We start from the raw sequence: 23,312 nt of genomic DNA on the forward strand, positions 1-23,312 counted from the left end.
CAGTGGGGCGGGCGGGATGCGCTGGGGATGCGCTGTGGGGCCGGGCTTGGGGTTGGGATTGGGGTTGGGGGGGGGGGCAGGACCCAAACGGGGGGGCTCCCGGGTGTGTGTGTAGGGTATGTGTGTGTGTATGGGGTACGGGTGTGTGTGTAGGGTGGGTGTGTGTGTGAGGGGGGGGGTGCAGTTGGCGCCGTGCGCGTGCAAGCGCGCGTGCAAGCAGCGCGTGCAGCCCGGCGGGGCCGCGCGGCGGCGCACAAAGGCTGCGGGGCGGCTGCTGCTGCGCGCCCGGGGGCACGGCGAGGACCCCCCCCCTTGCACCCCTTTTTCACCCCCTTTACACCCCTTTGCACCCCCTTTTTGCACCCCCGCACCCTGGTGCCGGACCTACCGCACCCCCACTCGCCTGGCCGGACCGCAGCGGTGAATGCGCGGCGTTTCGCTGCCTCGCTTTCCCCCAAATCCCCCCGGCGGGTGGCCGCCCCCATCCCTTTTTCCCCTTTATTTTCCCTCTCCTGGGGTCTCTGCACGCCTGGGAGCCCCCGGGGGTGCTGCGGTGCTGCCTCCTGGGCTGCTGGCTCCGGTGCGGCTGTGGAAAAGACGGGGCACGGAGCAGCGCGCCTGGGTTTGGAGACGCTGACCCCAAAAAGCCGGGGGGCTGATTGCAATTAGGGCCGGCCGTAAGCACGGGGCCCGGCCGCATGGGGCTGAGAAAACCGCTGAGAATCTGCGTGCTCCGTGAGAGCCGGGCTTTGGAAACGCTCACACGCGTCCAGCTCCACCTTTGCCGCTTGTAGTGGTGCGGGCAGCCCAGGAACTCAATTTCAATGCGTTCCCATCGTGGATTTGCTGGGCTGCCAGTGGCACACCCCCCAGTGCCACCAGCACCTTCCCCAACACCACCAGTACCTGTCCCCCTTCTCCCCTGCTGTCTCCCCAGGGAGCAACCTCGGCCACACAGCCCCTTTTGGGAAGAGTTTGGTGTTTTGGCTCCGTCGCGTGTTGCTCTGTGTGTGTGTGTGGTGGTCACGACAAATCTCAAGGTTTGTGTCTTGAACTTCGGTAACAAGGTTGCAATGGGAACTCCTTTGGGGAGTTTGGTCTCAGCCCCAAGACAATTTTCTTCTCGCGTTAAATTCACCTTGAATTTTTAAATGAGTTTTTATTATATAAACCAACATTTATCCCGGACTCGAGGGTGGTCTGGCAGCTAGGCAGTGTCTGCATTACCAAAGGACACAGTTTCAGTGGGGAAGCCTTGCAGTGGTGTGGGGAAATGAGCGAGGAACTGACTTGAAAAACAGCCAGCACCACCGCTGCTAGTGGAGGTAGTGGCTTGTGGTTTGGTCTTCTGAGCATCCTTATCTTGCAGTTGAGCCCGCACCAGCGGCTTGCCCTTCGTCCAGGGGTATGGGGCTATCTTGAGGGTGGTGATGTGATTGTGAGCAGAGGGAAAAAGGAGCAGGATTGAGCCTCATCTGGGCAGCACTCCTAGAAGGAGCTAAGTTTTCAAACAATCAGTGGCAATGAATGAGCAAAAAAAAATAATCGGCCAAGGGTTCTAAGAGAATCAAGGTATGAAATTGCCAAATTACTTATTGTGCTGGATAAGCTGTTGCTTAAATCGGCTTTGGGACCAGAGGAGTGAAGCTGCTAAATGTGACCTCAGCCGCTGGGCTTCGGTGTGACCGGGGGGACTTCAGGTTTCCTCCTGCTCCAGGCACGGGTGGCTGGTGCCGCGCTGCCATCAGCGGTGGTGGCTTTGGAGGGACAAGGCTTACTTTGTGCCTGGGGTTGCTGGGACATTTTGCACCAGCGAGCTCTCTGTGGAGGTGTTCTGCACACCCAGGCGTTGTGGCGGCGTGGCCAAAAACCCCAGGTGAGTCCTTGCAGCCTGCTGCGGCGCTGCCCAGGGCTTGGCGAGGAGAGCAGGTGTGGGTCTGGGAATGCGGCCGGCTCCTGGGCTGGTGCCAAAAGGGCTGGCAGGTGCTGCTTTGAGAAAGGAGAGCACGAGCTCCTTAATTTGTTTGCCCACTCGTTAATAGCGGATACTGGTTTTAGCTTTACGAGTCTTCACGTCCTCAGCTTTAGAACATTTCTTGTTTTTTCAGGACAAATTATAACTTGTGCTTAGTTTTCAGTGGGAGAACACGAAGCCCAAAGCAGGGGCTCTTGAGGGACCGAGTGCTCAGTGGTTGGGGTTAGTGCATGGCGGTGATGACCAAGCACGTCCTTACTCCTTGGCCATTAGATGGAGTCTTGGTTAAATCGCTCATTATCCTTGACTCTTACCTGAGGATCAGCACAGCTGGTGTTTTTATTTAAGGAAACAAAGATTTGGGGGTGATGCCGTGGTGCATCCTGCAGGGCAGGGTGCAGGCGGCGCGTTGCCCACCCGCTGCAGTGCTCCTGGAGCAGTGGGGCTGGAGCAGGGCTGCACGCTGCAGTGCCTCTGCCTGCCCCGTGCAGCTGGGAAGGGCTGGGGTGCCAACTGGAATGGGTCCCCTGGCCCTGCTGGGCTTGTCCCTGCCCGGTCTGGTGCTGGAGATATTGGTGATCACCGGGGTGCATCGTGAAAATTCCTGCTGCTGGTTAAACCTGCAGCAAACGTCCCTAACAGCCTGCTCTGCAGCTGGCGGCACTGCAATTACAGCTCTTAAAAGAAATAATGATTTAGGAAAAGAACCTGTGTGTGACCTTGAGCTGGTGCATAAAGTTGGCCTAGCTAGCTTTTTTAAACAGGAGGGAAATAAAATTACTTTAAAAAACGTCCTGTAACTGTAGTGGCCATAGCAACCTCTGGCTGTTAGTTCTCTCGTAGATCAATTCTGCAATTTCTCAGTGCTGGTGTTTCAGAAACCGAGTAGGTCATTGTTTTGGTATCGACCCAGAAGAATGCAATCTATAGGATTTAATAGCATTGTTTCCTGTTACATCACAGGCTTTTCCTCAAGCTATGTTTTGAAATGCTGGTGGCTGCGTTAGAAGAAGAGGTAGTGGTGTGGCATCTTATGGTTCCTGGGGGGCAGTGTCTTTTATGTAGCGTTTTTTTGGTACAAGAAGATGAATAAAAGCTACTTGACCCTTAGGGAGCAAGCCATAACTTATTCGTTGTGTTAGTGCTAAATTATGTGGTGAACAGGGTTAGTTCCTACATTAACTTTGAGACAACTGGCACGTGGGGAAGCACTTCTCTTTCTTTTCCCTGTGCGAGGTAACACAAGTCACTGTACATCGCAAGTGAGAATTTGAGGTGCTCCTTTTAAAGATGTCCTGGCAAGTACATGGTGGTTTTGTGGATAGCTCTTGATCTGGATTGTTAGTTAAGACAAACCAATTTTTAATTGCATTAATAAATTTAGTCAGATATGGAAGTGTCTTCAATTATAGCTTGCTTTCAGTCCAGGCTACAGTGGAGGTTTTTTTTTCCTTCCATCATCGGTAAAATGGAAAATATTTTCTACTAAAAAGTTGAGGTTTTCTTAGGATTCCTTGAAAAGTTTCTGAAAGAAGGCTCCTTCTGATGATTCTTGTTTTTCTTATAGCTGGCGTCTTCACGGTTTAGCTGATGTGACGTAGGCAATTATTTAGCCAGGACTCTGGGAGCATATAAGATTCATTATTATATTTAAAGTCATTCAAAGGGTAATAATGTAAACTATTCTTAACAAGGATGCAATCAGCTGGTACAAAGTGCTAATTAAGGAAATAGCATAATAGCCCCATTCACTGTTCCAGTCTCTTAAACTGCTCTGGTCTTGGCTGGGAAGAAACTCTTTCCTTGCCTTGTGTTGTTTAATGTGTTAAAATCCTGGTGACTTCAAAGCAGCAGGGAGCTGTGGGGTGAGCTGGCAGCTTGGGATGGGGTTCAGTGAATGTGCTAACTGCTTGGTCTGTTTGGCATTTGCTTGACCTGATGGCTAACAGCTGGGAAAATCCCTGTGCCCCCACACAGCCAGCACCTCCTGAGTTACTTCTCCAGCTGAAGGATGTGGTGATCTTGAGTACCATGGAGTTCAATTGCTGTCCCATTGCAGCTTTTATTGCTTCTCTTACTGTCGCTGTGCTGCCTTGAATGAGTCTTCAGCGTGGTGCTGGCACTGCAGCCAGGAGCTGGACTCTGTTGGCCCAAGTGAGAAGATTTTGTTAAATCACTATGAGAACTTGTGCTTGCTATCTTCATGTATACCCACAATAATTTGTCTTAAGATTTTTGTTGTTGCATATATTTAACTGTATTATCACCGAATCATGGAGTGGTTTAGGTTGCGAGGGACCTCGGGAGGTCATCTGCTCAAGCAAGGCTACCCAGGTTGCCCAGGAAGATGTTATGGTTTGTATTCTTGCAGAAAATAAGCATTGCTGTGCACATCATCTGTACCTGTTGCTCTACATGTGATGTTCTTCAGAGGCCAGTTGGATCTGCATCTTCTTGTGTTTGCAGATGAACAGCCAACGTCAGATCTGGCAGCAAGGTGTGTACCACCCAGCAAAGCCCTCCTGTGCATGTCCTGCTGGGTGCAAAATAGAAAGCCTTCCTTATTGCCTAGCTTGCTTTATTGTGCTAACGTAGAAAAAACAAGAAAGGTGAAATGTATCTTAAACGTTTTGTTTCTTTCCCTCCAAGCATAGGCTTTGGGTGAAGAAAGGCTTTCGTAACAGTTCTGGAGGTCTTGTCCAAAGCCTGTGGCATCCGTTTGGTACTGACCTTGTCTGTGCAACTCAAATCATTTTAGATCAGTGGAAATTTCAAGTTGCTGTGTTCAGAGATTGCTGGTATGAAAGCACATTGTTTCATATAACCCAGCATTCCCAGCACTTCCTCAGCAACCCGCATGAAGGTGTGTGCGCTGGGGGGCTTTTGTCCATTCCAGGTCTCCCTCACCAACACACCCTGAGCAAAGGATGACCTCAGGAGGCAGAGTTCAGGTCTTTTGGGCGAAGTTTGTTGGCCAGTCTGGTCTTTTCCAAAACACAGGTTGGGTGAAGACATCGCAGGCTGCTTTGCAGAGCACACAGTGACATATCATCCCTTCCAACTGTGCCCAGCTCAAGAATCAGCAGCGATGTCTCACCCCCATTTCAGTCTTTATAGATATATGTACAAAAAGCTCTGTACTTAGAAAGAACATCAGTAAGGCCACAGAGTCAAGTATTTGAAAGTGAAGTAGTGCTTTCCAAAGAAAATATCCTGGATTTAAATGTGAAAATTAAACTATAGCATTGGAAAGCATACTTATGAGCCCTTGTGTCAGGAAGAGTTGAAGTGTTTTGGCTCAGATGCTTCAGATCTAGCAGACACTTAGCAGAGGCAACCTTAAGCCTAAAATATGAAAAAATAGACAAAACTGAAAACAAGCTTTGGAGGTGGAGAGAGTGAATGATACCAGACAGCATGTCTAGCTCTGTTGAGAGCCAAGCATGGTGACACACAGGTGGTGGCATGGCAAAATACCTGTGTATTTTCCTGACACAAATACACAGCTGTTTGCAGGAGTGCTTATGGATTGCACAGTCATTTTTCCAGGCTCCTGGACGATGCTAAAACAGGAGTAAAACGTGATCTAAACCAGTTAGTTATTCTGGCATGCCTTTAATACAACAATCTTTGCTACATACCAGACAGCCTACTGTATTCGCTGTGCATCCTGAAACCCCAAAACCAGACTAAAAAAGTTAATTGTTAGAACATTCAAACTTTGAGATTTCGTGATGTGTAGTACTCTGTGGAGGGAAAGATCATGTATCCTCTTATGGTTGTTTTCAGTTGTATTATCTGCAGTTTTTATGGTGGTTGTGAAACTTAGGGTGCGAGAAGCTGGTTTCTACATCAAATTAACAGCTGGCACTCCCATGTTAACTGAATTCAACATTAGCCCCTGTGATATAATATAACTGCCATAATAAATGAATACCTAGTGAAATATTTCTGTTATCGTGATTAAAATGTGGCAGTGCCCGCAAGCCTATCATCGTGTTTCAGATCTTGATTGCATATAAAGTATTGTACTAAATGCCAAGTTGAGGAGTCTTAAGTCTTTGTAATGTTCACAGTTAATCTGTGGAATTTTTGGCTTCGAATGGCAGCTTGCTTTAAATGCATGCTTGTCTAAAAGTATATGCAAAGGCAAGACTCTTCTAGAGATTCAAAACAATTAAGTTTTTTTTTCTGGCCCAGCTGTCAGGCTAGAAGGCAGAAAGCAGAGATGTTCATGATCTTCAACTCATTTAGTAAATGGAAGCTGTTGTCTCCTAGGGCAAACTGTATATTTTCATGCTAAAGGCTGTGTATTTTACTTATTCCTTAAATTCTCAATGTTATGAAAGAATATATATACATGCATTGTTTTTTTTTCCCCCCATTCCCTTCAATGTACGTACTACCAAATACAAATTAGGTTTCTTGTTGGCGTGCCGATTGTTATAAGTTGAGTATTCAGAGCTATTTGTCTTTGACGCATAGCTGACTTGGCATGCAAAGGACACGTGCGTGTTCTGTGTTAAATGGCTTAAGGACTGGAGGGACACAGCTGGAGCGCTTGGCAGACACCTCTCGTGTGCATGATTTGGAACAGAGTGCTCCGTCTCCTAAGACGAAGTGTCCAAAGTAGATCTTTCAGTAAAATTTTCATAAATATTTTCATTGCAAAGGCTTAATCCTGAGCAGCTGAGGGAGAAAAAGGAAGTTGTGAGACGTGCCTTAATAATGGGCAGTGCAATGATTTCTAAAGCAAAATAAGCCTGTAACCAGCAAAGCCCGTTTTATAGAGTTGGCTTGTTCGTTATCAAGCTAATCAAAATCACGGGTCTTGTACCAGTATTGAGAAAAGAAAAAAAAAGAAAAATAGAAGAAACATGCAGAGGATTTTGCAAATACTTTGAAACTTGTGGGATTTAAAAATCCATAATTAAAGAAAACACACGCACAAAAAACAGTCCTAGTGGTCTGGCAGTCAGGTTCTCCCCCTCCTTTTCTTCTCTATTTCAAACGTTGTTTAAATAATTTTGCAGTGTGCTAAGAGATTGAATACATCTGTAAAGCACTAACGTGAGTGAGTCTGTGCTCAAAACCAGGTTAGTTTATAAAGAAAAAGAAAAGTTTGTGCCTTGAAATGGGTCCAGGGAGCTTCCTGATTAAAACATGTGAACTCAAGACAATTCTGTTTAACTACATAAAACGTTTGGGCTGTAAAACACCAGGAGGTGGTACTTAGAGGTACCTGGATAATTCGCCCCGAGGCGGCAGAGGGCCAGCGTGGGTTCCCTCTTTGCATCAGATGCTTTCCTGTGAGCCAGGCTCTGGGAGGGAAACTGAAACACTGCTTCCTCTTCAGATGCGGGTTTGGATGTATGTTGTGCTTCCAGTGTGTTTGTTTGCTCAAGCTTAGATGTTTTTAAACAGCAGTGCCTGTGATTTTACATGCCCTGAGATGACAGCTCAATAAGGGCTAGACCAGAAAGACTGCTTGATTCTACTCAACCACTGCCTCTTTCCAAATGACAGTTTTTGCTGTCAGATCAGCAGAAAATGTTCGTTCTTGTTGTTCCTAACGTGAGGCTGTCACTGTGTGTCAGTGCTTCTAATCAAATGTAATGACTTAATTTACTGCCAGGTGGAACATTTTTCCTTCAAAGTATCTTAAGCCTGAAGGTTTTCGACTGCCTGGGTCAAGGCGCTGTCCCCTGCGATGGACCCGGCGTGGCCACCGGCGGGCGTGAAGTGCTGCCAGAGAAGTGTCCTCCAGCAAGGGCAGTTAGCCTTCCAGTCGTACCCTTTGTGAAATCCTTGCTGAGCTGCAAAGATTGCCAAATCTTCCCTCAGTTGGCAAGCACCTAGGATGCAACTTGAGCCAAGGGAAGGGAGAGCTCAATGCTTGGAGGTGCGAGTGCCTGGTCAGGGCTGCTCCGGCTCCATAGGCGAAGCCAGCAGCAGCCCGAAATCACCCGGCCATCCCAGGGCCAGCTCAACAAGGCAGACCACAGCACAGTGGTGTGATTGTCCCCATACTTGGGTTTGATACTATCTCTGATGGAAAAATTCACCATGTTTCCTTGCTGAAAAGGGTTCTAATAGTCTCCTTTGGGTTAAAAAAAAAAAATAAATGAAATGCATCGCCTCCTTTCCTCTTAATGTTCGCTAATACTTTGCATAAGACTCTCTACTGTCTGCGAAACGTTGACTAAAATGAATTAGCTAAAGGTGGGAGTTGGAGTCACGGAGTCATATTTATAACCTGGGCTAGCCTTTAACAAGAAAAAAATAGCTTGAGGTATGCCATGTAACAGGAGAGTCTGGCTGCTATCAAACATCCTGCAAATGTATAGTAACGGGTATTGTGTGTAGGAAATTTATCTTTGTAGTAGAAACCCGATGTTGCTGCTGTTCCCAGGGGGCGAGTTGAGTGAGGTTATTACTGCGGCGGAGCTAACAGAGCTCTGCTTATAGCATGCATGCAGACCAGACGGTTCTTCGCAGAAGGGTGACCTTTGCTGTATTTTGGTTTCAGATTTCACAGGGACCTATTTCAAAGTTTTTAGCTTCAGTCCACACCCTGCTGGTGGTTAGCTATAAAACTCTCTTTGAAGAAAGTTTTAAAAAAAAAAAAATCTGCCTTTTATTACCTTAATAAAGTTAGATAGAGGTCATTTGTTTACTCCTTTTTGTAATAATGCACTGCTGCCGCTGTTATTTGTCAATATAACTGATAGTTCAAAGATGGAATTAAAGCTGCAGAATTACCAGCTATAGTGTGTAAAAGTGTAGCGCAAGTAATTCTATTTTATGGCTCTTCAGTTTATTAGTTAACTTGAAGAATGTGTGCTGGCATATATTTGTGCTGGGGAAACCATTCTGGTTCACATGGCATAATGTAATGTCCTCTCTCCAAGGTTATTTTACCTTCTTTCTAAACTTTTTTTTTTGGTTATTCTCTCTCTTGCTTTCCAAAACCAATTTAAAGAAATACAAGAAAGCCACATATAGTTGGATCCTGTCCCAAATGCTTTTGTTACAAGTGCTGGTGCTCACTAAACTTAAGTAGCCCAATGTGAAAACGCAGCAGAACACCTCCTCTCCTTTCACTTTCTGCATTAATTCTTTTTAATAAGTTGAATTGGCTCCAGGAGGAGCCACGCGAGCACTGGAGCAGGTGCAAGGTCTCAATGGTGGGAACGTGCCAAGGACAGGGGAACCTGTCTGTACTGAGCTTGGGGCTCCGGTCCTAAAATCCTACAAAGGGGGCAATGCTGGCTTGTTGAGTCCATTCAAATACATTTGTGGATGTTGTCTGCAAGCTAAGCCTTTTGCAAGGAGGCTTGTTTTAAGGCAAGTCAGAATGAAGAGGCAGTTTCTCTCAGCTTTGAGATACGAGCTGGCAGCTTCAGGTCATTAGGTTTCCCCTGCTCTGCCAATACTCCCAAAATCTGTGGGGAAAAGGTCTTGTTTGAGGGGAGGATCTTTGGGGTGAAGGCAATGTTTTGGAGAAACTACATAGACTTCAGAATTATTTTAATTAAAACCTCCTTGTCCATTGTTTGTTTTGGCAATTCTTAAGAGGCTCAGAAATGTGTCAAACCTTCCAAGTTTTGAAAAGCCACTCCTGTTATCTGATAGTTTGGAGAGTTTCCTGTCCTAGATGCTGGATTTGAAGAATGAAAGTGTCATGTAGGGAGGGGGAGGAAAAAAAAAAATGGGGATAACCAGGCTGAAAGTGGGACTTGCTGATGTAACTGGTGCACAGAATGCAGAGGAGGAGTGAAAAAGCTGATGAAGCTTTAGGAATAAGCACTGAAGCATGCCTACGTATTTTATCCTTAGACCATAATATGCAGTCGTGTCTGTTAGTTATGTATCTGTGCATTTGGTTCACCGAACTCTTACTGGCTGCAGAAGGTGGAAGTATGGAGTGTGTGTGCAGGCAGGACAGTGGAAGGTGTCTCTGCGATTTGGGTTTTTCTCATTTTGCATTAAGTCCTTGAAGTCAGCTTACTACTGGAGTAAAATAACCAACTGGCTCCCCTCGTCTGCGAGCGTTAGTGTGTCCTGACATAGAGCTGGAGTGCTGCTGGGGTGTCAGACATGGGACATGGGATGCTGGCAGCCAGGCAGACCAAGCACATTACAGCAGCGAGTGGCATTGTGCATGATGTCCTATAGCAGCGGGTGCCTCAGGGCAGTTTGCACACACAGAGCTGTGGCCTGGCACAGCTGCACACTGGATGCAGCCACTCCTGGGCTCAAGCATCGTACAGCCATGTCCCAGCTCCATGGGGCTGCTGGTGGGTGGGTGATGGTCCCAGGCTGGGTGCTTGGGGTGAGGCATTGGGGTTGCTTTCTATTGCACCCTTGTTTTCAGTCTGCAGCGTTCCTGTACAGAGCAAAGCATCATAATTAATTTTTCTCATGTAAAATAAAAAGGGTTTTACTATTGAACAGTGTGTAAAATTGCTATTTTTTTGCATCAGGCAAAGCAGGGTGTCTTGTTCTCATATGTTAGTGTTCTGCAACATAGAGACCAAAGTGATTGTTTTGGTGAGAAAGAATGGGGCTGTGCTTGGTTCTGGCAATGAACTTATGCATACGGCTGCAATACAACTTTATATGTGAAGAAGTGACAATTGCATTGAGAAAAATGTGTACAAATAGGTTGGCTTAGCATAGCTCAGCCTGCCTCCCAGAGTGTCCTGTAATTAAAACCTGTGGTCTCTTTACATCGTTTGAACAGTGTTATCCAACTTCTCCTTCCATCCAGGTTTTCATCGGTTAAATGATGTGTAAGAAAACCTAGTGTTGCTACTAACAAACTTGGCACAAAAATTGTTTTAACAATTTTAGTGCTGACTTTCCAACAGCAGAAAGCTGTTTGCTGTTGGAGTTGACTGAAATGGTTCCAGTTATTCTCTGCAGGTGGTGAACGATACGCGCTCACAGCATGCATAGCTGTCCTGTAGTTAGCACTTCATGTCCTTTATCCTGGTGTGTTCCTCACTTTTCCTTTTGCTTTTATTTTTTCTGTGTTTGTTATTGCTGTTTGTCCCCCCACCCTCATCTGCAATGAAGCGTTACCTCCAGAAGTTTTTGTGCTTTTTTTTTGTTTGATGTGATGTGCCAGCTTCAGCGTAGATACTTAAGGAGTCTTATCAAAGTAATACTGGCTCAGTCAGAGTAAAGATGCTTTAGCTAAATAGACTATGGCTGTGTTTAAAAATAACAGCCCCGGCTGTGTCAGCGGGTCGGACGACCTGGTTTCGGCGTTAGATGAATCAAAAGAGGGAGGCTGAATGCTCCTGAATTTTCGATGTGATTAGCCAAAAGGCTTAGAGGGAGCTGGTTATGCTGGGCCTTTTAAGTGCGTGAAGGCTGCGTGTGGTGCCTCTTGCTCTTGTTGGGCTGGGTGCAGGCATTGTCCTCCCTCAGGTTTGTGTTCTCAGCCCTTCTTCTCAGGGCTGCCCTGTCGGCCATAGCTCCTGTGTAGGTCTCATGCCCTGGGGTGCCAGTTGTGTCCCCCAGCACTGCCCTGCCACATCCCTCCCTGCTCTGTTTCGGGGGGCTTGCTGAAGGCTGGCCTCTCACTGCCCCTTGTAAAGGGGCTCAGGTAGTGAGAGAGCTGACATGCAGGAGGAAAAAAAAAAAAAACTTTTTTGAAAATACCATGTGCATCTGTTTGTTTCATTTCTTGTTCCGTGTGGGTCTTATATGCTTTTTTTTTTTTGGTTGTTTCTTGGCAAGGAGAATAGCATTACATTCTTGTACCCAGAGGAAGGGTATTAAGCTAACTCGTAAAAAAGATGATTTATTATCAAATGTAGTTTTTCATTTTGTCCATTGGAAATTCAAAAAAACAACAAAAAACCCTCTAACCATACCCAGATTACTGGCTTCATTCATGCAGTCTTTGTATCAAATTTGGATACTGTCTTTGTTAAATTATGGCTCCTTAGGGTTTTCTGCTACAGAGGCTTCTTCAGTCGGGAAATGAGGGTATAATAAAGAGGATCCAAGGACCGGACATAATGATTCTATATAATTGAAACAAACAATGCCGGGTTTGGCTGATGCTGGTTTTTCCATCAATTTTTTTATTGGCACTTGCTCATTTTGCTTTAAGCAGAGTTTAAAACTGAAGCAGCTTGAGTGTCTGAAGTAGTTGAAAGCCCAATAGCAGGCAATTCGGGCAATACTGTTAATCACTGTGTCCTATCTTTATGCACTTCCCCTGAATTCTGGCTTATTCAGGAAGTCTCTTTGATTAGGGCAGTAAATTCAGCAGGAGACATCTAGAGTCACTGGAGGGTGTAACTGAAGCCAGCCTGATAGGTCTGGTTGTGCCCGAGGTACTCGCAGCCTTGTGCCAAGCACTGGGCTCGTGCCTGGCAAGGAGTGGTGAGTACCTGGTGCTCCTCACCACTCTCTGGTGTGCCTCAGCTGGCTGCTGCTGTTGGCTTTCACTCCAGCTTCTGTTATAAGGTGATCTTAATTATAAGGGTAGAATCATCACAACATACTTCAGGATGCAAACAGCTTTGCTAAGCCTTCAGCAAATGACTGTGCCTCTCGGGTGAAGCAAGAAGCCAGAGCACACTGCTGGCTCTCTCTCGTTCTGATGCTGAACCACTGCAGAAGAGGAACGATGTCGAGTCCCTTGTCTCATCTCTGCTGTGCCAGAACACTTGATCTTTCAGGCCAAGGAGCGTGCGGTGCTGTGGTTTTACAGATACTGTTCAGAGAGAGAGAGGAGGGAAAAAAATTGCAGTCTTGGCATTAACACTTACAAACTAATGTATAATCCTAGTAAAGCTGCTGAAGTCAAAGCTGTAGGTATTTTTAATGTCCTTTTAATCTGATTCTTAAATGTTTTGGTGGTATTTTCTCCTCATTTTTGTTCTCAATAACTGTTGTGTTTTTGCATGTTGGTATACAATCAGGTACAACTTTGAGTCATACCTAATACACAGAAATGTTTCTTTTCACTGTTTCTGCATGTGCTGTTCAAAATGCCTTATTAATTTCTTTAATCTAGAAATCCAGAGCAGACTTTTCTAATGCTCTTTCTCATATTCAGGTTCAACTACATAACTCCTTTTCCACTCTTTTCTACTGTCCATGTTAGAAACAGCTCTCAGGTAAAGTGAAAGCCCTTGCTGTCACTAATCGTATAGTGCTTTGGAAGATGAAAACTGGATTCTTCATGTAACAAAAAGCTGTGTGTGATTTGAGATCAGCACTTTCAGTACATGACTACAGTGCATTATAGTCAAATATAGCAAATGCAACATTTTTAGCCTTTTTGTGTTTTTTTTTTTTGTTGTTTTTTTGGTTTTTTTTTGTGCACTATATATGCGTATGACGCACACAAAAAATCTTTTTGATGAAAAAGAAAGCTGATGAAAGGGGTAAAACTGTATATAGCCTCGAGGAGAAACTTTTGGAAACATTTCTGTGGACTGTAGCAATGGGTGTTACGTAAGAGAGGAAAAAAAAAAAGTTTGCCCTGAAGTGCCTAAATTACTAAAGCAATTCTAAAAGTAGGGTCTGTCTGCCTGCCTGGAGATCACTGCAATGTCCACTACTGACCGGAAGCGAGATGAGCATGGATGTGTTGGAAAAACATAGTTATTTACAGGAGGCTGTGGGTTGTGAGGGTTACAGGGTTGTGTAACTCAGTGCAAGAGTAAATGTTCCAGTGGACATCCTCACATTATTCAGTTAACTTGAAATTGTGTGAAATTCAGTCTCCTGAGTGGTCTGAGTTCGTATTTAGCACATGAGGATCTGATCTTTTATTTGTTTGCTCTTTGTGGTAAACTGAGCTAGTGCAGACTTGACTGAAGTGTGCAGTTGCACAGCTTTCTGATTAATTTGAGTGCTGTCTTTGGCATATTTGATGGATTGGGGGGGGTATAAAAACACAACAGTAGATTTTTTTTGTGTGTGTGTTGAAGGATTTTGTTGTAGCATCTCGTGATGCTTGTGGGGTTTGCACTGGGCATGGATCCACAGCTGGCTCAGGAGCCACAGAATCTCTGTCTGGGTCCCTGAGGCAGAGGGAAGGCAGGAGCCATTCAGCCGCCCAGCTCATCCAGCCCGGGCTTTCTGCTTAATCACATCCCTGCCTCAAATTGCTTTCTGGAGAGCTCTGTTGTTGGTGGAAGCCTTACAACGAGGCAAACCCAGCTCAGACTGAGCTGGCTAATTAGGGTGCCCCGTTAGGGAAGTGTGAATAGAGCTCTCACACTGCCGTGCCTGCACACACGTTCTTTGTACGGTGGGGTCCGGATCCTTGGGTCCTCCCAGCTCTGCGCAGATGACACATGGATAACAAGTCTCTGTTTAGGTTTCAGCTCGTCATTCAGACTGCTGTAATATTTGACTGCCCCATCTGCATATTGGCTTAGCCCATGGAAAGTCTTGGGCTGTGAGATTTTGTTTTAATTATCTTTTCAATATAAACCGTGTAAATGCTGCAGCGTTATTCTTCTGCTTTTAGGGTATTTGAAGCCCCCAGTGACTGACAGCTGCTGGCATTCCTCCTTTCTGCAGACAGCCCATAGTGTGAAACAGCTGGCATCCAGTAAATGAAAGGAGTTTTGCTGTTGCCTTCAGTGTGGTCAGATCCACCTGGAGGTTTCAGGTTCTTAAGCAGTTCTGTTTGTTTGCATTCCCTCTTAAGAAAATAAACAAACACACACATCCTCATTTGTTTCTACTGCTCCCCCTCACCCCATCTGTAGGTCAGCTTCACTATTAGGTACAAATATTCCCAATTAGGTTTTTCTTTTATGTCCTTTTGTTTTAGCAAGCCTTTTATTACAAACAGTTTAAGCTCCCACACCTTGGTGGGCTCTTCTTTTTGACTGCGGATGTAGCATTGAAGCTTGTTGGAAGCAATCTTCACAGCTGCCTACCTGCACCCTCCTTCCCAGCCGCCCCAGGAAAACCAGGGTAGGCATATTGCTGAGCTCGGGAGAGCTGGCACGCTCTCTGGATGAATTCATCATTTCCTCAGGGAGCAGAAACAAATGATTTGCTCATCTCTGTGCTCTGATTGCCTTCTTTATCCATCTCAGCCAACGCTTCCTCTCTGAACAAGCCCTTAGTTCTAATCACACATAAAATTAATCTGATTCCGTCTCTAAGGACAGTATTTATACAATTATCTTTTCTTTCTAAAATCCCGTCGAAAATGCTCAATTCGAATGCAGTGGATGTTTAAAGTTCTCGTTAGAGGTTGGGTGGCACGTTTTAAGTAGTTGTGGAGGACTGATGCTGCCAGGTCTCACTGCCTCCAGAGACAAGCACAGCAGCGTACCTGGCAATTCCAAGCTGCCTGACTACAAGAGGGTTTTCACATTGAAGTGCCAATTGTCTCATCTTTCATTGTGTTTTTTAGGTGAAAATTGGGCTTTTCCCCACTTTGATTTTGTTCTTCAGCGTTTTTATAATTTTATGTGACTTTTTTAATACCCTGCTTGGAAAATAATCTAGGTTAATCAAATACTTGCTTTAATGATAAATTCAGGTGTTCATAAGTGGCAATGTCTTGTGAAAGAGCCAAGTTATTTTTTTTCAAAGGTTCAACCTGAAGATAATTTGGCAACAGGGATTGTTTTCAGTTGTTGATTTAAGTGATGTCACTGGTGGTTAACTAACCTCACTTCAACTACTTTAATTCCTATGATAAATACATCATCAAGGCAATAACCTTTATAACCATGAACCACTTGGGTTTTACTAATTTAATTTTGCATGAATATGAGCATGAATGTAGAGTGAGAGTAAAATGACTATATACAGAGAGAATTTTTCTTAAACGTTGGATTCAATACCCATGTGAATATGAACTTGCCTGATCCAGTTCAGGAGTGCACTTCTTAAGAGTGCTGTTCGTAAATACTTCAATATCTAGATATCAAATATGGTACAAATCTTTTGGTTTTGGATGGGAATGGTAGTCAAGCTTTGTGCTGTTTCTAACCTATTCTGAAATGAATATGAGCTTGAATAAAACTTTTGTGAGCTAAGTTGCTAGTATTTTATAAATTGGCATGCATGAAGAATGTTATTCATTTCAGTTTAGACGTACTCATTTTCAGTTTAGAACTTATTTATTATTCTATTAGTTTTGTTGATTAAGTGGGTTCTTATCAGAATTAAACAACTTCTTGTGTTCTCACAATGTCGTGCAATGTATATATTCGAGCTAACTCAAATTGAGTTATCTGGCCAAGAGCTCTACAGATTGGTTAGAGATGTTAAACATGTCATTAGTGATCTAAAACTTGGGTATGTATAAGCTGAATTTCTTTTTTAACTAAAAACAGTAAAGATATTTGAGTGAAGTATCTTAAGTGTCTCCACAAAGGTGAGTAGAGTTATAATAACCGTTTATGTACTTTGAAAATAAACACTTGAGTTGGGGCAGTCCTGGGTTAGCATTGTTTGTAGTAAAGAAACTCAGACTAGGCTTAGTTCTCTCCTGAAAAGTTTTCTTACAGCAGTGTTTCCTAAGCAGCATGTTCAGCTTTTTGTAGATAAGGGTACATGTGAATTGTTTTTGTAGTGGAAGTATGAAAAGGTGAGTTTGAACTTCTTAGTTCTAGGAAACTTTGTATGAAAAAAGATAGAGGGGAAAAAAAAAAAAGATGGCAAGTAAAATGATTAAATAGAGAATTTTCCCTTAAACATTGGGTTCAAGATGTAGGCCACATCTGTAATCATGTTTTTAGAAATGAGTCCATATTAAATGGACTCTCTGCCAACAGCATCTGGTTGCACTTTATGTACGTGTTTTCTTTCATAAAGAAAGCAAACCATATGACATAACCCCAGTCAGATAAAAATGATTGTTTATAATACTTTGTTTATTTATATAGCACCACAAGATGAAATATTTCTTCATCCAAAAACTTTGCAGCACACTACAGAGGTGAGCAAATAACATCTGTGTTCCCTCAGGAACGGTCTGGGGTACTGGGTGGTGTGGATAGTAAGTCCTGGGACATAAAGGGACATAAAATTAGGATCTGAGTCAATAATGGAATGTGAGCCTGATAATTTCAGGTGCCTTTGTAGGTAGTGCCCCACGTGCTCTGGCGGCAGTGCAGTGCTGGTAGTGCTCCCAAAGCATTGTGTGGATTCAGCAACAGTGAGGGTAAGCGGTGAAAAAGCCTTGAAGACACGATGCCTTTGAGGACTAGTAGCAAGCCCTTGGTGCTGCTCGCTGCTAAGAGTTAGGTTTGGAAGCAGTGGTCTGCTTTTAATAAAATAGACTGCACAGCAGTCGTTTGCATGAGTTGTTCAGACTAATTTGAACAGGTTGATCTTAACGATGCTTTTTAAAGTGGCTTTTTCACAAAAAGAGCCACCCCTGTGGGGCTTGTAAAGAGCTCCAGCCTGGACAGACCTTTTGTGTTCAGCTTAGGAAGCAGCAGAAAGACAAGAACTGGAAATTCAGAGGTATGATTTCCTGTAATAAAAGTGAGCTGTGAGCACCCCCTGAGCAGAAGGAAGCTACATGGTGGGGCTTCATCCGTCGTAGTGCTCAGCCACACGTCTCATCAGCACGTGCCGACCCATGTAGCTATGGGTGCCAGCTGTAGCTTTCTAACATGAAAGTTGGGCCACCCACAGTTGCAGAAAAAGCTGTGGACTAGGGAGTGTTTAACTGAGTGTGGATGTACTGTACTTCTACCTGGAGGTGTTTGGAAGGAGCAATTTCCATATAGAGTAGCAGATGCTTGAGAGGTGTGGTGGGGAGGGGGGGCGAATACATCTGCCATTAGGTTTATTTTGTCCTATAGTAGGCTCTGATCAATTGTGCACCAGAAAAGGAAGTTTTGACAATTTATACCTAGATAAAATGTCCTTGTGTGATTAACTGTCTTCACCTGGGATCCAGGTTGACTTTCGTTTTGGATTTTCAATAGACTATTTGTTAGCAGCATAACTTTTTTTTGACTTAGTCATGAGAATGATGGTGGTCTAAAACAGATTTTCATTGCAATACTAGGACAAAACAGGAATTTAAATATTGTGGGTATTAGACCTGTTAAAATTAAGCATTCTAATTAACAGAGCTAAATACAGCTTAATTACTTAATGTAATTAACAGAATATGTATTACTTTTTTTGTTGCTAGGCTGGAAGGTTTTTAGCCAAGCACGAGCTTTTGCTGTGCATGATGACCCTGAAAAGGCTTTTGGGACTCTCTCCAGCTGGCAGCTTGGCACTGCTGAGCAGATGTGGCTGGTCTCTGGAGAGCTGCTCTGTACTGCTGGCTTTATTAATTCCTGATGTTCATATTGATCTGTGGGTCCAAACAAATGTAAATAGTCTCATATGGAAGTGACATAATATATGAGTTCCTGTCAGTCTCTTCCTGATATGTTCAGGGTACATTTTGGTAGGTCTAAGATAGGTCTTACTTGCTGTTTGTACATGTGTATGTTTTACAGGTTTTTGGCTTCATGTTCCACTCTTGGTGATTCATAGAGCATCAAAATATGCAGAAACTGTTCTCAGCACTTCTGTAGACCTCTCCAGATGATAATTCTGAGTACTGCTTTTTCACGCAAAGCAAGTGGGCGAGCTGGAGGAGCATTCAAGTTTTCTGGAAATGCCCACGATTACTAAGGAACTGCTTTGCAGTTATCTTCTCGGAAGAGAGTTCTTCCACATATTTAATGATTAAAAACTTGAGTTGGAGAGGGAGTGAATTTTCCTGTGATAAGCACAGATGGTGTTGAAAAACCAATTGAAAATTTGTTCTGATGGACTTGAGTTTGATTTCTCCTAGACCCTAATTTATATCCGCAAAAGGCAGGCAGTAGTAAACTGGGATTAGTATGACAATAAACTAAAATCAAAAGTTGCAGCTTTTTGTGTTAAGCTGGGGCATATAGTCACGTTGTTTTGTGTATGGAAAGTCTTTGCTTGCCACCTTTCAATGTATAATTGTCAAAATACTGAAGTGAAGATATCTTATGCTTCTGAAAATTAAGACAGAAAATTGAAATGGTTTAGGAGCATGTTGAAGATGTTGATCACAGGCAATTTCAGATAGCATTCTGAAGCTTCCCAATGGAGGATGCCAATGGTTAATGAATTTCCCTGTTCATTCACATGCTAACACAAACAAACGTACATGTTACTGCAGCTAAGGCGTTGCATTAATGCACATTACTGACCTCATCCCAAGAAATGTACAACGCAAGCCAACTTCTGATATAATTTGGGGAAAACATTGATTTAAATGGTTAGTGAAAACAGATGTTTGAGAGGTTTTTGTGGGTATGCTAAACTCTTTAAAAAAAGAAAAAAAAAGAAAAAAAAAAAAAAGAAATCTTGTAATCCTGAACTGTAATTATAATAGCTGATTGTTTATACCTTTCCAATCCATGGTCTCTGAGGCTGTGTTCTGGTGATACTGGCTTTGATAATTTCTACAAGGGAAGCACTTGCTGATCAGAAACTGGATTCAGATTGAGACCACCCAATAGTCACTGAATAGCAGTCATGGAAGTATGTATGTTTTCATTTAGGATAAACATTTTGAACTTAATGACTTCCTGTTTCTAAGGATGAAAAAAATCTCTTTTTTTTTTTTTTTTAAAAGGGGGGGGATATTAAAACAGGAAACTTGAGTACACGACAACATTTTGCTGGTAAGCCTATAGGTTGATGCTCAACAAAGAGCTAACTCTAAGGAAGGTTCCTGAGATGTTATGCTATTACAACATGCAACTTCTAACATTCTTCTAAGTTATGACTGTTTTTGTACAAATACCTGAACTTCTTCATTTTTTAAAACAGAAATAAAATGAGACAACAGATGAGGAAGGAGTTGGGTGGCCAGGAAGACCATAGAGAATAAGAATATGGAGGGGGTGTTAAGTTGAATGTTGACTTAATGCAATATTACAGAAGATGGGTTTTCTGCTTAAACAGATAACAAGCCTCTGTTTACGTTATCCCAACCCAATCTAACAAGCAGATAATGCTATAGAATAGTAAAAAGAAAAATTTAAATAAAACCTTAGGATTAGACTGGAATCATTAAAGAGAATATTCAGTAGTCACACTCAAGTTGAAATGTCAATTAATTCTATCCCAGTGTTGCTCTTTTTTTTGTAACTGAATTTGATGTACAAGTTATTAATATGGCAAGCTTTTAAAAGCAGCATATGAAAACAACTGTATTCATTTTGTCTTTTGAGTTTAGCTGGCTTAGCAGTGGAAGTGAGTGATTTGCAAAGACTAGTAAGGGCTTGTGTAAATTCACTGAGATGTGAATAGTCAGGAAATGTTACACTCTTGTAGTGCTATTTTATTTTATACTTGAACTCAGTAAATGGTGTTGGCCTGTGATGTATATCTTGTGCAGCATTACATTGCCACTTCATGGAGTGCTCTGTTTGATCAGTGCATGTGTTCTTCGTCTTTTTAAGTAATTTCTGTTGAAGGGATCATAGTGTGCACAATAAATCCTCATAACAAAAGTTAAGGATCCCATTAGAATGGTGGTTATTGAGAAGCGAGGAGGAGGAGGCCTGCACGGTTGGATTCAACTTTGGGGCTGAGAGGAGATCTTTAAACCAAACTAGGCCTCATCCCACCTTTCTTGGGGGAGGAACATATAAAACTAAATAGCATCCTTTTTGTTTAGCAATAACGTGCATATGTATTGTTCTTACTGTACACTTGAGTACCATTTTGACTTGCAGTTTTGAAAAAGGAAATATAATTCCTTCCCAAAACAGCTTTGTTAGAAGTGTGATGGAGGAGCCTGGGTTATAAGTGAGTCAGCTTGACTAAGCTGCAAATAATGCTTTGTCTCATAACTGAATAAAAACAGAAAACTTTCTTTCTGAAGGGGGAAAGAAAGGTTAGCAAGACATGTTCTTGTACCCCAGTCTTGAAAATGTAACTCACATTTTCAAGAATACTAGATATATGTTAAACTGCGATGTTCATACTGACTTGGAGTTAGAGTTACGGGAATTGGACAATAATATGCGTATTGTGAAATGAAGGCTCTTCCTGAGTCAAAACGTAAGAATTTCCTTTAGCTTTTGGTGGCAAAATAAGTTAAACTAATTGAGCAATCTTCTGAAAAATCTTCTGAAGCTTTGTGCTTTGCAGACATTCATCAAAGTAGGGATTTGTCCTATGAAAGTAAGCAAATTGGGGTATTATTATTGTTCAAATCTTCTGTAAATTGACTGTACCACTTACATACAGTTCTAATGGTCCTTTTTTTTTTTTTTCCCCTTTTCTCCTTTGGAAATCTGGAATCCCTATGGTGAATGACAAACCAGGATTGCATCAGTTAGACTTTGTTATAATGGCTTTTGCAGCAGTATCTGACAGGATCTGTCTTTCGTCTCGACTTGGTGATATCAACCAGACAGAACTGTGCAGCAGCAGTATTTTCATTGAATGACCCTAGATCTGTTCCAACTATCTTTCATTTAAGAAACTCTGCATTTATTTTCCTCTATTACTATTTTATAGTGTTTCCTCACACCTTAAAACTAGGTAATTTTCAGCTTGGAATTTATTATCTTCTGTATTTCTTGTAAGTGGCAGTAGTTGTTAGAAACTAAAGCTTGGCAGTGGGGAGGAAAAAAAGCTAAGACTTCTGTATCATAGAGCAAATAGAAGTCTTGTTACTTTTATATTTGAAACAACTACTGTCATCATGTAGACACTGAAGTTCTTTATTTGTGTTTTTTATAAGATAGTTACACAACTCAAGAAATTTCAAATAATAGAAAAGAACAATCTCCCCTTAATAATGTTGACTTGGAATGTGTCCTAACCTGTGCAGTTTAGTTTTATACCATAGGCAATAGCATAAAGAATTGTTCAGTGCCAGATACAAAGAGGGCAGCTGTCGTTCATGCTGCCTTCCTGATACTGCCGATCTGGGTGTGCTCATCTGATGGTACCTGCTCAGCTTTAGACCTTTCTTTTGTACGTCTCTGTTTCTGCCTGGTTCTTGTTGTGTAAGGCATGGGTTCTTTGCTGTGGGTATTCCTTTCTTCCCCTCTCCAAAGCAGTAAGTGCCTCTCATCTCAGGGATTTTTGAGTGCAGCCTTCCTTTATAGACAATTTCACAACAGAAAACAATCACAGTTCTCTTGGACAACAGTAATTTGGCAAAAAGAAAGTTGTTGCTTCTAGTGTGTGTTTTGTTGTTGTTTTTGTTGTTTTTTTTTTGTTAGTTTTTTTTTATCAAGGCGATAAATGGCTGTTATTCTATTTGAGGAAATATTTCAGTAGAGATGAATAATCATATCTTAAAGGGTATGTTTTGTAAGGAAAGGCTTCAAAACTTAAAAGGCAAAAAAGCCAAATATATGTGTGTCTATCTGTATGTATATCTACCGCTGAGAACAGAAATATATCTTAAAGAATTGTGTTCTTGCCAAGGGAAATAACAAAGTTATTTTACAATTTTGTACTGTGTTTACAGCTAAAAACACCATTCTACTTTGCATTCAGAATGATGTGTGTGACAGGCCATTATCTGGATTATTCAATGTGTGTAATTAAGCATTTACTTTCTTTTTTCTTTCATAGTACATGTGCTGGGGTTTATAAATCTGAAGTAATAATGATCTGTGCATTTTAAAACATCATTTGAATAACTATTTTGGGAGGTTGATCAAAAGGATTTATTTTGAAGCTTTTTGTGCCTAAAATACATTCCTTTATTTTTTTAAGATGGGCATTGAAATACAGTCTGCACTGGAGTTGAGTGCGGAAAATATCGTGGCCTGTGGTAACATACCCAGGATTTCAGACCATGTCTGTAAATCCCTGGACTGTTGGTCTTTGGGCAAACACTTGGCAGTAGTTCTTAATGCTGATGCCTTAAGGTATATTGATATTTTCCTTTTGAGAAGTAGTCATCTGTGTGAAAATCTCTGCCCCAGCCAACACAGCTCGTATGGCATGAGGAGAAGCTGGAGCAGGACCTGATGCCTTCTCCCTGGAGTTCAAATTAGCCTTGCTAGTGCCTTTATTGAAACTGCTTTAGAAAGATTTTATTTTGAGTTCTCTGTGCACTTTGTATTGAATGGAGAGGAGACCTGAACTTACCTGGAAATGTGAATTTGAGGTAACTTTTTAAAAAACCTTGTATATACCCTGCGGAGAAGCTGCCATGCCGTGTGTTGGGGATATTGGGTAACAGGACTTGCTGTGCCTCCGGCAGACCCGTGCATGCTGTAGCACCTGCTGCTAACCACTCATGGTGTGGGTGCTTGGTGGAAGAAAGGAATGTTTCATTTTAAAATTTCGGAAGTGCACC

General features: G+C 42.8%; 1 protein-coding gene across 5 annotated transcripts in view; it reads left to right on the forward strand.

Annotated features, from left to right (window-relative positions):
- The window catches only part of ADD3 (adducin 3), a 98,282-nt gene that overhangs the window by 190 nt on the left and 74,780 nt on the right, over nucleotides 1–23,312 (forward strand). Inside the window, exon 1 of one of the 5 annotated variants that reach the window (XM_084290066.1) lies at nucleotides 4,368–4,472. The exons of the other annotated variants lie outside the window; for them this stretch is intronic. The gene's annotated coding sequence lies outside the window, so the exon portion shown is untranslated. Of the gene's footprint in view, nucleotides 1–4,367; nucleotides 4,473–23,312 lie in introns of those variants that run through there. 5 annotated transcript variants of the gene reach the window in all.

This window comes from Netta rufina, assembly GCF_964035555.1.
Source record: "Netta rufina genome assembly, chromosome: 7".
Classification (NCBI taxonomy): domain Eukaryota; kingdom Metazoa; phylum Chordata; class Aves; order Anseriformes; family Anatidae; genus Netta; species Netta rufina.